The sequence below is a fragment of the Orcinus orca genome, chromosome 3, assembly GCF_937001465.1.
Source record: "Orcinus orca chromosome 3, mOrcOrc1.1, whole genome shotgun sequence".
Classification (NCBI taxonomy): Eukaryota; Metazoa; Chordata; class Mammalia; order Artiodactyla; family Delphinidae; genus Orcinus; species Orcinus orca.
The window spans coordinates 114,583,954-114,598,699 of NC_064561.1; the positions used below are offsets into that span (position 1 = coordinate 114,583,954).

Here is a 14,746-nt window from a genome sequence, read left to right on the forward strand (position 1 = left end):
CGAGATGAATATATGCTGATTCATATACACTCACCTGCTTTCCCTGGTGAGCAGCCATATTCATTTGTAGAAAGGAGGGGGAAAATACCATTGGTGCTGATCAGCCAGTAAATACTGATATTTTAATGAAAGGTATCTAACTCAAGTTTCATCCTGTTCCCCGGCTAGTACAGTGAAGTAAACTCTTTTTTTGCCATCAAGAGTAAGAGAATGTTAGATACATTAAAGAACATTGATTTTAAAAGAATTTCTTAGATTCCACTAGATCCCTCTGAATATCACATTTTCTGTATAGAATTTTAACTTTAAAGTACTCTTTTGAATATTACCTTGCAGCATGGAGAAGTAGCAGAGTGTGTGATTCGAATACTAAGTCTAGGACTGGATTTATAAGGTTCACATTATAACTCTAACACTAGCCCTGTGACCGTGGGCAAGTAATTTAACCTCCCTATCCTCCAGCCTTTGTTTCCGTGAAATGAAAATGGTAGTAGTGCCTTCCTCATAGGCTGCTATGAGGATTAGAGTCAATATATGTAAAGTTTTTAGTGCCATAATATTTTATAATTTATAGCTAATTATTTATTAAATTTCTAAATATGATTAGTAGTCCAAAGTGCATAATATAACCTTGATCTTAACTGCTTATTTTGCTTGAGGCTGAGGTGAACCAACTTTTCAATGCAAAAAAAAAAAATGAAAAAACAATTATATTTACCAGGCAATTAAACATTTTTGTCAGCTTATTGTTTCTCTAGAACTGTATCCTTTGGAGAAGCATTCTGACCTCATTGTGTCTTACACCTTTATTGAATTTATACCATTTAGGAACTTGAAAGGGGGCTTTAGAAATTGAACCCAGCTCCCTTTATATGTCTGAGGAAAATTAGACTCAAGGGAGTTGACTGGCCCAAAGACCTGCAGCTCCTGGGTAGCAGAACCCACCCAAGAGTCTGATTCCAAATAGAGCTTTCTTTCCACTGCACTCTACTGCTTTCTGGTGCTTTGGACTTTGGAAACAAATCACACTAATTGCTAAATATTTTTATTAATATTTTTACTTTAAAAGAACAGCAGTTTTCTGCACCTGATGTTATGTTTGTATTCCTTTGTCAAGCTAAGAGAATAGATTGTTGTTTTATCAATTATTCAGCAATAGTGTTAGGTTTTCCTTTGAGCCAGGCACTGAGCTAAGTGTTGGTTTGGGGCATATATATTCAGTAGTCAGAGGAAAGAAGCTTGATCCTTTCTTTAAAGCTAGCATTTCCCAAGGGATATTCCTGATACATCTGTAACTACTACAGATTCTGGCATCTAGCATATTAAAGACTATGAACGGTCCTGTAGCAAAGAAATCTATTTTCCTAATTTTTTTGATTTCCTGACTTTTTTTTAGGGTGTGGAGGGGTAGGGTGGGCGGGGGATCACTTGTTAGCATCCTTAGAAACCAGTGATCTTTGGAATCCACTTTGGGATTTCTAAGAAGAATCATGAGCTTGCTTCCACCAATGGTTGCTTGTTTTTAGACCTTAGGTTTTAGAGAATCAGGATGAAAAACCGTCCGTGTCAGTAACTTCTGATTTTTGTAGCACGGCTTTTTTATAGGGAAAGTACTGTAATACTTTCCATGTAGTATTATCTGCCAAGGATGACTTGGGCTTTCCTTGAAAAGAACCTGGGACAGAATGTGTAGACATGCTGAGATAAGGAGCCTCCCGCCAGGCCTTCAGCCCAGGACCCAACTCCTCTGCCCCCACCCCTGCGGTGCCCGCCCTGTGCAGCTCATTTGCCTGCCCTGCCTGCATCTTACAGAGGAAACATTCTGTTCGTCTGAGAACACCTCTATTCCTAGCTCTTTGACAGTTTCACTTTCCATATCCCCTCAGTTCTAAACATGTGGAAAAAGAGATAAAGAAAGGTGATGAAATGAAAAAATCGAGTGGGGAATGCTTCAAATAGAGGGAAGAAACTCGTATTTATGTGCCTGCTTTGTATGCAGCTGTGACTGGGTTTTGGAGGGGGAGGAAAGTGTCCTCCAAAGGTCAAGATAGGGAGGGAGGTGAGTATGCAGTGTGAAGTATTGGTTAGCACTGAGAATAAAATAAAACACTATGCTAGTTTTTACTAGAATAATGTCTATACTGTGATTCATTTAGGAAAGGAAAGAAGACATCTTGACTAAAAAAAAGAAACTTTGCAAATTTGTGATTCTTTTTCAGGGCATTTAACCAATAATAACGAAAATAGATTAGTGTTAATTTAGGCTTCATGGTAAACTGTACAACTTACCGTACTTTAAAACTGATAAATTATGTTCACCAAATAGGACATAAAAAGAAAATGATGGAATAAAGGATCAAATTTGTACCACTCTCCCAAAACATGACAGGGGAGGGAAAATTGAAAATATATACCCATTATTCCTTAAGTAAGGTTTCCTTGAATAGGAAATTTTGACCCCTCCCCTTACTTAAAATACTATAGTTTTTCATTGGACATTTATATTTTACAACTTTTAAAATTAAAGTGTCTGTTGTTCTTCATTCTAATTTCCTATTTATTAAAATTCATAATCCTTAAATTTTGTATTTTTCCCTTAAAAATGCCTTAATTTTAAAAATACTAGATGATTCAATTTGTCTATTCATTCTAAATTGGAAATTAATCTGTTTGGCTTGAGGCTACATAGCTGACTCCAAAGATGTGTGAATGTTTCCCATACAGTGAGACACTGGGAAACATTGTCTCATTGATTATCACTGAGATCTTAATCAAAACTGTGCTGATTGCTTGGGAGTTGGGCCCTATGAGAGAGGAAATAAATCAACCTAAAACAATGACTGTTACATTAGTAATGTTGTGAGATTGTTTATTTCTAAAAGAGTTTTAAAAATACGATTTAGGGCTTCCCTGGTGGCGCAATGGTTGAGAGTACGCCTGCCGATGCAGGGGACACGGGTTCGTGCCCCGGTCCCGGAAAATCCCACATGCCGCGGAGCAGCTGGGCCCGTGAGCCATGGCCGCTGAGCCTGTGAGTCCAGAGCCTGTGCTCCGCAAGGGAGAGGCCACAACAGTGAGAGGCCCGCATACCGCAAAAAAAAAAATACGATTTAAAAAATACAATTCTGTATTTTACATTTGCAGAAATGTTGTGTTGTGTTTGTCAGATTTCTCATGGTACTATCCATATTTAGCACTGCAAAATGAACTTATATCCACAAGACCTATTTCAACCAGTGGGCATTACTTCAGTGAAATAACCACATCTCAAGGGAGAACACACCGTTGGATCCAACTAATATAAATTTAGAAACCTTTTGCATTATACTATATTCTCTGTGTTTCAAAGTATTTATAATTTCCATAAAGTTAAACAAGTTTACACAGAGAATTTCAGAAATTGAATTGCATCCAACTAAATTTTTACAAATGAATGTGGATCTATTTTTTTATTTGAGCCTCACAACCTCATTATAGAATAGACGTGTTGTTATTCCCATTCTATAGCTGAGGAAACTTAAGGTTCAGGAAACTATGAATTGGCCAAATTTATACCACCAGTGACAGGTGGAGTGCTGGAGTGTTCACCCTCCAAATGCAGCCTTGCTCCATCCATGGTTTACGTCTCTCCTCAGATGTCATCTTTTCAAATAACCCTTCCCTGACAGCGTTATTCACCTCAGTCAGCCCTTTCCTGTTCAGTCACCCCTACCTAGCCTGTTCTGCTGTGGTATTTTCTCTGTAGCAGTTTTCTCTCTAAAATCATTGTATTCTCTTGTTTATTGCTTCATTCTCCCTTTAAAGCCTCGGGTTCATGATGACCAGGACCTCTGTTTGGTTCACAGTGGTGTCTCTGGCACCTCTTAATCGTGCTCGATGCGTTTATGTCTCTGTGACTGTTGATCAGACTTTTTCATTGATATCTGTAATATTAAACATCATGATTTTGGCTCTTGGCCTCTGATGACATCAACTTGGCCAGGATTTGATTGCCCACGTGGTCCAAGCTAGAGTTTAATTTAACATCTATAATGAGACTACACCAAATACATATAGCTACGTATAGTTCATCTGCTCCAAAGCTGGGGCAGATAGACTGCCTTGTGTCTTGTTAGAGGATCTGCACTGCGTACAGGCACCTTAATCACATTTCTGACATTTAACCGTCACCATTCCTGACCACCACCCCTGACAAAAGTCCTGATGTATTCAAGCCATGCGTTACACAGCCCTAGCGTGTTTTACAGTCAGAGGGGCAGTCATGTAGAGTCCTCTTGTCCTGGAGTTTTACACAGATAAAGGGAGGATATAGTTTTGAGAGGAATGCTCCAACTACAAAGTGCATCCTGAAGGCCATTTAGCTCACAATGAAGGTCTGTGTTTTAAAATAGCACTATAACAAAGTAACTACAGAGTTTTGGCAAGGGTTTCAACTATTTATAGAAGTAAGTAAGGCATAGTAAATAGTGCCACAGTACCCAGTTCTTCCTTTCGCCATAACCCCAAACTTATGAGAAGCACTGTAATTATATTTTTCTACTTACGAAAAAAAAAAAATCATAGTAGCCATTATCAGTTTAACCATACGGAAGCTCAGGCTGAGATTTCTTTTTTAAATGCATAGTTTTGATTTTCAACAGCTGCACTGGGTCTTTAATCATATATTATCTTTATGAAGCCTTTTTCTAACATATGTTAATTGGCTGTTTTCTGTGACAAATTATGAGCTCTTACTTTGATGAGGTTCAATTGCAATCATGTTGGAGTCGAGTACATAAGAGTTTCCACCCCTGCTGGCTCCTCAAACCACTACAAACATCCGCACGTCACTGCAGTGCTGAGTAATGGCAGGATTTGGGCTGGCTGATTTCGCTACAGATTTTTTTTTTCCACGGGATATTTTCAGCTTCTTTGTACTAAATCTGTTGCAGGGTTTGCCCTTTTTAGCAGAAGCATGCTCTAAAATTAACATCAAATCTTATTGGAGATTACTATAATACAGTGAGAAATATTTCATAATACAATACCGGAGCGTCTGTTGTGCTTTACTAAAATTTTAATACATTTGTTAGACATTTTGTAGCAAAGTCAGTCATTTGTGGGGTTGGTGTTTTCTACATCATCAGCATTTTGTAATAAATATTTTGAATTTTCCTCTTTGCATGAGGAAAAGAACAGTTATTTATTGAGAGCTGACCAAGTATGTATTTAGCTATCATAAAGAAAATGCACATACTCTTTTTTTCCAGGTGTTGCCAAACATCAGTATACTAAAGATTCCATTGTATTTTCTTTTTTCTTTGTAGTTCCATCTGTTGGTCAAATGATAAAAGGAATTACATGTTCCATCAAGGTTAATGTCCTATAAGATGCGTAACATCCATCCAGTCGTCTGTCCTAATGTCAGTTTTTAATGTATGATTAGGATGAACAGATATGTTCTAATTCTTCTACTCTGAGGACTGTGACAAATAGCCTGCATCAGACACCAGCAGATGATCAGTGATAGCTATTGTTAGACTAGGTATAAAAATACAGTGCATTTGTTTATATTCACAGGAAAGTAGTCAGGGCAGTGATTAAGGTCTTCAGAAACTGTTTCAAACACCAGTCATATTGAAATTAATTTCACTGTGTTTCTGCCTTGCCACCTAAGGTAAAGGATCTGTGAACTGAGGTTCTCCAAAGCCAAAGCTAGGGGTCATATTTCCATACAGGTATTAAGAGTTTAGAATAAGATGAGCCAGATGTGAATAGGAGCGTCTCCTCAAGAGGCTGTTTTTAATCAGCCATTTCCCTGGAGTAGCACACAATCAATGAGCTCTAAATCCTGAGGCTACCTGCGCACATAGGAAGGCCTGGGAACATCATTATAGAACTTACAATTGAGTATACGTGAAAAAATTAGAGCAGAAATTAAGGGTAAGAAAGGTTAACTTTGGAAGTCTTACTTTGGTACTGCTGTTTTAGAGGGTCTTAAAGAGATCATTTCAAATGTTCAAAAAAAAGGAATATTAAACTCAACTAAATGCAGGTACTACTCTATTAAAAGATCCTTGTAAATAAGCCAAATGAAAAGTTGTTATTGATTTACGTTAGCCAGAACTGTTTAAACATGTGTATTGTTTTGAGGAGGTACATGTGCATGAATTTCATCCTGAGTAAGTAAAGTTTTTTGTTTGTTTTTTTTTTCATTAATAGCACTACTGCTAGGGAGAAAGGCTTCAGGGGTCCTGCGTGATCTTCAGTGTGACTGTGGAGTCAGGCGGTGCCCTGTCTTGAGCCAGTGGACACAAGGAAATTTAGTTCCACTTGATAAGACACATATACTTAATTGGCTTTAAGAAAATAAACCAAGAATGATGTGTAAATGAAACAGAGAACTTGGCACTTGACTACATGGAAGCCGTGAGCCATGTGGCTTAATTGGGGCCAGTTGGGATCATTTAATGATTGCTGTCAGAAGATCAGATGTAATTCTCCTTATAAGAAGACCACAGTGGGATAGAGTTAAACAAATTGTCATCAGAGGTTTCAGATGAACAAAGCCTTAATTAGGTTGATTAGGATGCTGTAAAGGAGATGAAGAGAAATCGAAAAATTGATGAATCACTGGGTTCCAGGTTGAGCCACATATAATAGTAATATCAAATATCTTTTTTTCGATTTGAGGTATGACTGGCATTTTGACTATTATATAAATCATCATAGAAGGTTTTTATATAAACGTTTTAAATTTCTAAAACTTAGCTAGAGACAAAAGTAAATGACATTCAGTGAATGTAAATAGCAGATGATTTATCAAGCATATTCTTCTTAATGTAGAACAAAAACATTGGCAGGAGGACAATAGTATTTCTTCTCATTTCAAGGTCATCCTTAAATGTTACATAAATTGGTAAGGTAAATAACAACAGAGGCAAATTATTTTCAAGGACATAATTTTCAATCATTAATGTAATGTTTGAATACAGAGTATTATTTTATTACTTAGCCTTTACTTAGAATGTCCTTTTAACCATTCATATCACAATCCTAATAATACTGTGATTATTTACTAGTGATAATACTCAGGACTACTCAGATATCTTAAAATGTACTCGTTTTACCCACATATTATGAAAGACTAAAATATGTTTTTTCCATTTTCTGCAGTTTTATAGGAAAATATTACCTCTGTACAAACACATACAGACACACAAATGTATTAGTAAGGCTGAAGACTGTGTCTCATACACTCAGGCTTTTGAGGAAAAAATGTGTAGAATATTTACATTTTAATAATGAAATATGATATATTAAAGATTAAGAAAACAATGAATGTAAGATTTTTCTGACAGGATCATTAGATGCCTGGGAATTCAGATTTTTGTCATAAGATGAAAATTTTTTTTATTTTTTTTTTTGTGGTACGCGGGCCTCTCACCGTTGTGGCCTCTCCCGCTGTGGAGCACAGGCTCCGGACGCGCAGGCTCAGCGGCCATGGCTCATGGGCCCAGCCGCTCCGCGGTATGTGGGATCCTCCAGGCCCGGGGCACGAACCCGCGTCCCCTGCATAGGCAGGCGGACTCTCAACCACTGCGCCACCAGGGAAGCCCAAGATGAAAATTTATAATAGCAACATCTCCCATTTCAAGCCTAGCTTGCGTTGAAGGCTGACAGTTTTGTTTCACTGATATTGGTGTTGTGTAGTGCTTAACTTGCTTTGTTCAATAACAGCAACAAAAAATCCAGCTGCATTTGCTTTTGGAAAAGTTACAGCTGGGGAACAGAACACACTCTGTGATGCTTAGTAGCTCTTGCTGTGTGATGAGGACGCTGCGGATTTACCTTGTGGTGACCCTGCCACATCACAAAGTGGCCTTTGGAAGAAAACATGGTGAAAAATTAGGAAAACAAAGACTTGCTAGAACCCTGACTTAATTACTCAATATGATGTAGAAAGACTAAAAACTGTGGTGTTGTTGGATAGCACAAGGCTTTTGACATATTTAGACTGTTTGGAGTTTATTTTAGCATGGGGGTTGGAGAATGCCGTTTAAGCTCCAGTGTGAAAAAAAAGTCCAAGGCAAAATATACCGCAGGTGATAATGACTGGGAAGCTGTGCTTCCCTTGTGTTTATTAAATTGTTTATAATGCAATACAGTTGTTTAAAGGTAAGTGTCTCCTAAATTCTAGAATTGTGTAAATAAAATGATTTATATCAGTGATAATGGCAGGTTAGGCCCACTTATTAAATTAATTGCAGGGGTTTTCAAAACGAGTTCCTTTTTAGCCTTATTATATTTCTGACATACATTTCATCTCCTTTTGTCCTTGGGGAAAGATATTAAAGTAGGACTAGAAACATTAATGTAGAGTTTTCAGCAGCCGTGGTCATTGGGAAAATTGATGTATTTCCCTAGTTATTTCTACTTTTGCAGCCTGAAGCTCTTCCATGACTGATACTTATGAGGAACTTCTTAACTTTTATAACACTGTAAGTTTCTCTTCATATAATGATTATTGTTAATGGATAAATGAGGTATTACCTTTAGAAGTTGCCCATCATCATCTCTGCAAAGTAAGGTCTTCGTGGTATATGTAAAGACTATGGTTCACTTGATAACCTTATTGTGTATGACTTACAGTTTATGCCTCAAAACTGAAGCAATCTTGCAAGTAGTAAGCCATGTTCCCAGTCCTACTATGTACCTAGTCTTCACCTGTAGTACCACATTTAATGATTACAACCATCCTGCAGATGAAGAAGTACATTCCCAACTTTTTGTAAGGCAAGGGAAGAGTGGTTCCAAGTGATTAAGTCATTAGTCTTTAGTCACTCAGCTTCTAAGTACCGAGTTAGAGTTCATACCCTGAGCTTTTCTGACTCCAAAATCCATTCAACTTCCACTTCTCAGTATAAATTATTCTTATTCCATATATGAGATGCTATATAAATACAATGAAAGATTAAGTGAGGTTATCAGTCTGCTTCTGTATAAATGAAAATGTTCTTAATAGTCATTAAAAATAGTGACTGAAGAAAATATTCACCTGAGAGATAAAAATCTTAATGAATTAATTCATTAATCAACTCATAGTTATTAACTCCTACTATATGCCTGGCACTAGGGTAGAAACTGAAAACGCAAAAGTCAGATAAAACAGACTTGGCCCACAGGTGTTGAGGAAGATGGCAGACAGGCAATTTCAGTTGTGACAAGTGCTACAAAGGAGGACATGGTGCTATGAGTCCTTATAGGGGAATTTGATGTGATCAGGAGAGCGCGAAGTGCTTCCTGGAGATGAAATGTGCTGAGACAGAAAGGAAGGGAAGAGGTTAAGGAGGCACGGAGGGGAAGGAGGAGCGCTCCGGGCCGCAGGAATTGCATGTGCGCTGTGGCAGGAAGGAGAGGAGCCTGGCAGGTGTGGGGAACTGAAAGACAGTTGACATTATGTTACTGTTCTGAAGATGACTCAAAATTCATCGTACTGGGCTTCCCTGGTGGCGCAGTGGTTGGGGGTCCGCCTGCCGATGCAGGGGACGCGGGTTCGTGCCCCGGTCCGGAAGGATCCCACATGCCACGGAGCGGCTGGGCCCGTGAGCCATGGCCGCTGAGCCTGTGCTCCGCGACGGGAGAGGCCACAACAGTGAGAGGCCCGTGTACCGCAAAAAAAAAAAAAAAAAAAAAATTCATCATATTAACTTGGAATAAATTGAGAAAATAACTTTGTTTATATTCATGATAATGAAATCCAGTGGGGAAGAATGGGTAATTTTACCCATTACCCTTAAGAGGATGTCTTAGCTATGTGTCTTTAGGACAAATTCAGCTTGCATTCATAGCTAGGGTAGTATAACATTCTGTATAATACATGGTAAGCTTAGAGAGAAGTGAAGTGACTTTCAGGACCAAAGAAATATTCCCTAACTCATAAGACATCACATAGTTGAATAACAGTAAGATTAATAATTATTATATCTTTTGAAGTTCAGAATACTTCTTAAGAGAAAAAAATTAAGAGATCTACTAGTTCCTTTTAACCAAAATATAATCACATGCCTCATGTGTCTTTCAAACATATCATAAAGTAGAAAGTTAAATGTATCTAGATGCACCATAATGAGCAAAGTTTTCCACTTAAACTAATAATGAATCATTTAATTGTTTGAATTAGTAATACCAGGCTTGTAGCAACTGGGCTTATGATCATTTTTGTCCCTTGCTAAGTATCCAGCTTGTATTTATATAACCGTATAATTTCTTGTGTGATATAGCATGCTTGCTTTTCAGCTTGGAGTTTTTACAAAACATTTTATGAAGATGCTAGTGGTAGTGAAAATGTGAGTCAGTGAAAAAGTTATTTGCTAATATGAGTAAAAGAAAACCAGAATTCTTCATTGCAAACTGACATCACATATTTTAATGTTTTGTCATTATTCATAGGCTGTTTTTATTTAAGTGACTGCACGGTGCTTATTGTAGCAAAATACATGCTTTGCACAGATAGGTTTAGCAGCAGAGAATTAATTTCTTCCCACATCTTTCAATGTGGCATGGCAGTCTCACTCTAAGATCAAAACACAAAACTGAAGGTTATGTTTAATTTCTAAATCAAAGTGTTGTGGGAAGATGATTGAAATCTGAAGATGACTCAGATTCACTTGATATGTGGTTTTCTTCCTACAGAAATCTTATGGTAGACTGCCATTTCCATGTTAGAAAGAAACTAATAGTGATGAGACTAAAATAAATAGTTTCACTGTATACTGAAAGTTTATGTTAGTTACTTTGGTTCTTAGTCTGAATTTTTTTACGAACTCTGAAACCTTCAATAACATAGGAATCTCTTGCCCCCCTGCCTCACCACCACCCAGTATATCTTTTTTTTTTTAATTATGGGGGCAAAGAAGTAATCCATGTATTTTCCCAACAAACATTGATTTTTTTTAACGGTTTTCATGATTCTGTTTTTTACCCAAAACCAAAGTATCCATCTGGCTCTTTGCTGTATAGAATCCTTCATTTGCCTCGAGGGAGTAAATTAAGATTATATGGCTGCATTAGCTGTGTCAGATGATTTGGGTGAGGTATGGTAAATGGTAATTGCAGTGTATCTCCTACTTCACCAAAATGAACTTGTTTGTTTTCTTATTTTTATTTCTTAAAGCAGTCATATAAAATACTAACCCAGAGCTGAAATGGATTTTTTTCTCAGGTGTTTTAAAAATAGGAGTTAGAAATGTTGTCCCCGTGTCTGGATTTTTCTCCTTGTCCCTTATCTGAACCTCTCAAAGGCCTCTCTGTGTGGGGTGAGCAGCCCAGCACACTCAGACAGTTCTGCTCAGAGAAGGAAGTGAAGAGTTTTGGTTCCCATTTTACACTTCTGGAACAGTTTAGGGAAGGAAGCACCTTTACACCTTTTATTGTTCGTGGTTGCTGACATCATATCCTTCCCTGACCAGTCTGTGCGTGTTTCCTGCCATTCTGTCAAGATTCTTCTGTGTTACTGGGAGGGATTTGTGGGAGGGAGGGAGTGAGGGGAGGAGAGGGGGAAGGGAGGGAGGTGTGTGTCACTCAGGGAACTTGTTTGTAAATGAGAGAGCCAGGGTGGGAGAAGGATCTTTAGCGTCTGTCCACAAGAAATTCTTCTCTCCTTGGGTCTCAAACCACTTTGCCTTCGTCTGTCTGCTTATGCCAAACTCAAAGTGAACAGAAGCCTCCCATAATGAAGTTCCCCTTTTTAGTAAGCAGCATGATTTTATTTTTCTTCTATTTAGGTTGGCAAAAAGAAAAAACGCAGAAGACTGTAGCTCTATAGAGTGTAACTATGGTAGAGTATTTGTTTTTCTTTTCTTTTTTTTTAAATTACTGATTGTTTCTCTGTAACTCTGTCATTTTCCAAGAATTCTTCTTTCATGTGGAAAGAAGTAGCGGTAAGGCTGCTGGAATTATTTTAAGCTTATGGTTGATTGTACATAAATGAAAGTTCTCAGGGTAACTCAAATTCTACTATGTGCAGTTTAGCTATTATATGCTTTTCTTCATATACATACAAAACAATTTTTCAGATTACTGAAGTTATATAATCTCTTTTCAGCCTCTCTAGGCCTCCTACAAATTAATACTTGAAACCAACCTTACAATATGATTTTTGCATAAAAATCAGGTTAGAAAAATAGTTATGCTAAGAAAACAGCTACTGAGCTGTTGTTGACCTTCCTAACTCTGAATTTTTACTGACAGCCTTGAAACCTGGTGACCCATAATCTAACGTTCTAAGTGGAATGTTCCAAGGCACGTTTTACTTCATGCAAACAGTCTCATCCTCACCATATCTTACTCTGCATGTGTACTTAATCATATCAAATTTTGCATTTCAGAAATGTTCAAAAGGCAGCACACTTCAAGAAATATTCATTTTTATGGGAAATAAGAAAATGTTTTAATTTTATTGAAATTTAAACTTACATCTCTCTACATTACCTTGCATATTTCAAAATGTCCTCTTTAATCGATTATTTTATATATATACATATTGACACGTATCAGTTCTTTCTGGCAAAATACTTCCCGTAATGTTTTAAGAATTAAAAAAGAAAATCCTTGCTCTGCTCTTTTTAAGACGCGTCCCTCGTTTCAAAGTTGTGAAATATGGGGTGGTGAGATGGAGGAACTCTTCTAAGTTTGATTCATCAAGAACTCTGTCTTTCCGAGGAGACTTTTCTCCAGGGATGTTTCTCTACTCGTTTGGTTATTTGTATTTTGAAATCAGGATCCGCAGAAGTTTTCTTCTTCCCCGCCTCTTCCACACTCTAATCTGTTCACCCTGACCTTCCACCTTAAAGTGAGTAAGCGCTTAGGCAGGCATAGTCCTGTAAGCCGATAGTGCCCGGCCTCAGCTCAATGAAAGAAAGGAAATTGTCCCATATGCATTTGCTGTGGATTCATGGGTTGGCTTTTCTGTGATCGAGGAAGCCTGTTTGTCTCTTTGGGTTCTTGCACGTGCATGGGAAATACCATTCTATCTTGCTGCTTGCTTCTAAGGTAAGACTATAGGAAACACTGGAAAGTTGTCCAGTTGAGTGATATTTAAGACCGTCACTAAAAATAGGTAGATGGACCGTGTTTGACAACAGTGAATATGCAGTTGTGCTTTGTGGATTTTTCATATTTTAATGTGATTTTTTTAATATATCTTACAGCTAATTTTTTCCTGTCTATTTGTCAAATGTGTGTTATTTATATAACTCTAAAACTCTGAACTACTTCCAACATTTAAAATTGCCGCTGGAGTAATAGTTTTGATGAGCACTGTGTGGTCGTGATACTACTCAACATACATGTATTCTCAGAGGCAGAAGTGAGCTACAGTTTAATAGAAGGCACTGGGCAAAACAGAATGGATGGTCTGAGTATTTAAGCAGCACGTAATCCACCAGAACTAATTATATCATAATAGCTTCTGCAATTAGATAATCACAGAAAACTTAAATTTAAAAAATTTACTCAAGGTGATAAAGAATTTAGAAATTAAATTAAAGAAATCAAAAGACAGCCGATGTGATCAGACCAAATGTGTAACAGTTCCAATTCCTGTTCCAATAACTTTGAATTGGAGCCAAATAATCTATTAAATAGCCAGGACAATGGCTTAGTATTACATAATACATGTGGGAATTTATCAGGTCGGTTGTCAGACACCAACTAAAGTAAACAGGGAAATTCTGAGCAATGTGTGAAGTAGTTGCATTCTTTGACATAAGACGGGATAGAATAATTGAAGCTATTGCTTGCAAATGAAGAAGCCACTGTGGAATGCCTTTTTGTTAACTTCCACATTTCACAGCAATTCACTTTCATTCAAATATTTTCAGATATAATTTAAAACAAAGAAAGATACATACTTTTAATACACTGGATTCTCTGGGTTTATCTTACATTGTTGATGATCACTTCTTTCATTTTAATTCATGGCCTAAAGATATCCAGTATATGGCAAGCTTCTATAATTTTATATCTTGCTCCCCAAAGAGATATGATGTGTCTTTTTAAAATATTTAAATTTAAGGAACTGATGGCTTATAAGAAATATAGTCATAAATGGAATAATACTCTAATTTTCATACCATTTCTTTCTTTTCTATGAATGATTATCTTTTTTGATTCTTGTATTCAAGATATAGCTTAAGGGCTTTCAAAAGGAAAAGATTTCACTGCTGATAGCTGCTTGTTATGTAAGATTAAATATCCCACATTATTTTTACAGTGTTCTCATAGCAGTGACTTTTTAAAAATAAGATTAAAGGATTTAGATTTAAATTCGTTGACATTTACATATATCAAATAGCACTTTCATAATAGTCCATCCTATTTGCATAACGAGGGACGTTATCACCTCTGCTGTCAAAACACGAGATTGTTTTCCCTTCAGAAATGAATTAGCTGCCCTACTTAGCATACACAGGTACATAAAGGTTCATTAACTCTCTGATTTAGGTAATTTTTCATAACAGAAGGGTGAAAATAGTCACCTAGTTTCATTAAAAAAATAGTAAGAAACCCTTTGCAAAAGATACATTTCAAGTGTTGGGCTTTAAAGCATAGTTTTCATCATTTAAATGACTTGTTAAATTACTTACAAGATTATTTTAATCATAAGAACAAACCATTCCTACTTGATATGCTCCTACATGTGATATACCATGTACTTTTAACAGATGCTTATTTTCATTCATTTAATTTGATTAGTTCCATAGAG

General features: G+C 37.0%; 1 protein-coding gene across 22 annotated transcripts in view; it reads left to right on the plus strand.

The window, feature by feature from the left end:
- Positions 1-14,746, plus strand: part of MEF2C (myocyte enhancer factor 2C) — a 169,490-nt gene that overhangs the window by 59,806 nt on the left and 94,938 nt on the right. For 2 of the 22 annotated variants that reach the window (XM_033401520.2, XM_033401516.2), the window contains exon 1: positions 11,574-11,731. The exons of 15 other annotated variants lie outside the window; for them this stretch is intronic. The gene's annotated coding sequence lies outside the window, so the exon portion shown is untranslated. Of the gene's footprint in view, positions 1-11,573; positions 11,732-12,690; positions 13,033-14,746 lie in introns of those variants that run through there. 5 more of the 22 variants (XM_033401409.2, XM_033401416.2, XM_033401435.2 and 2 more) reach the window with 4 other exon arrangements.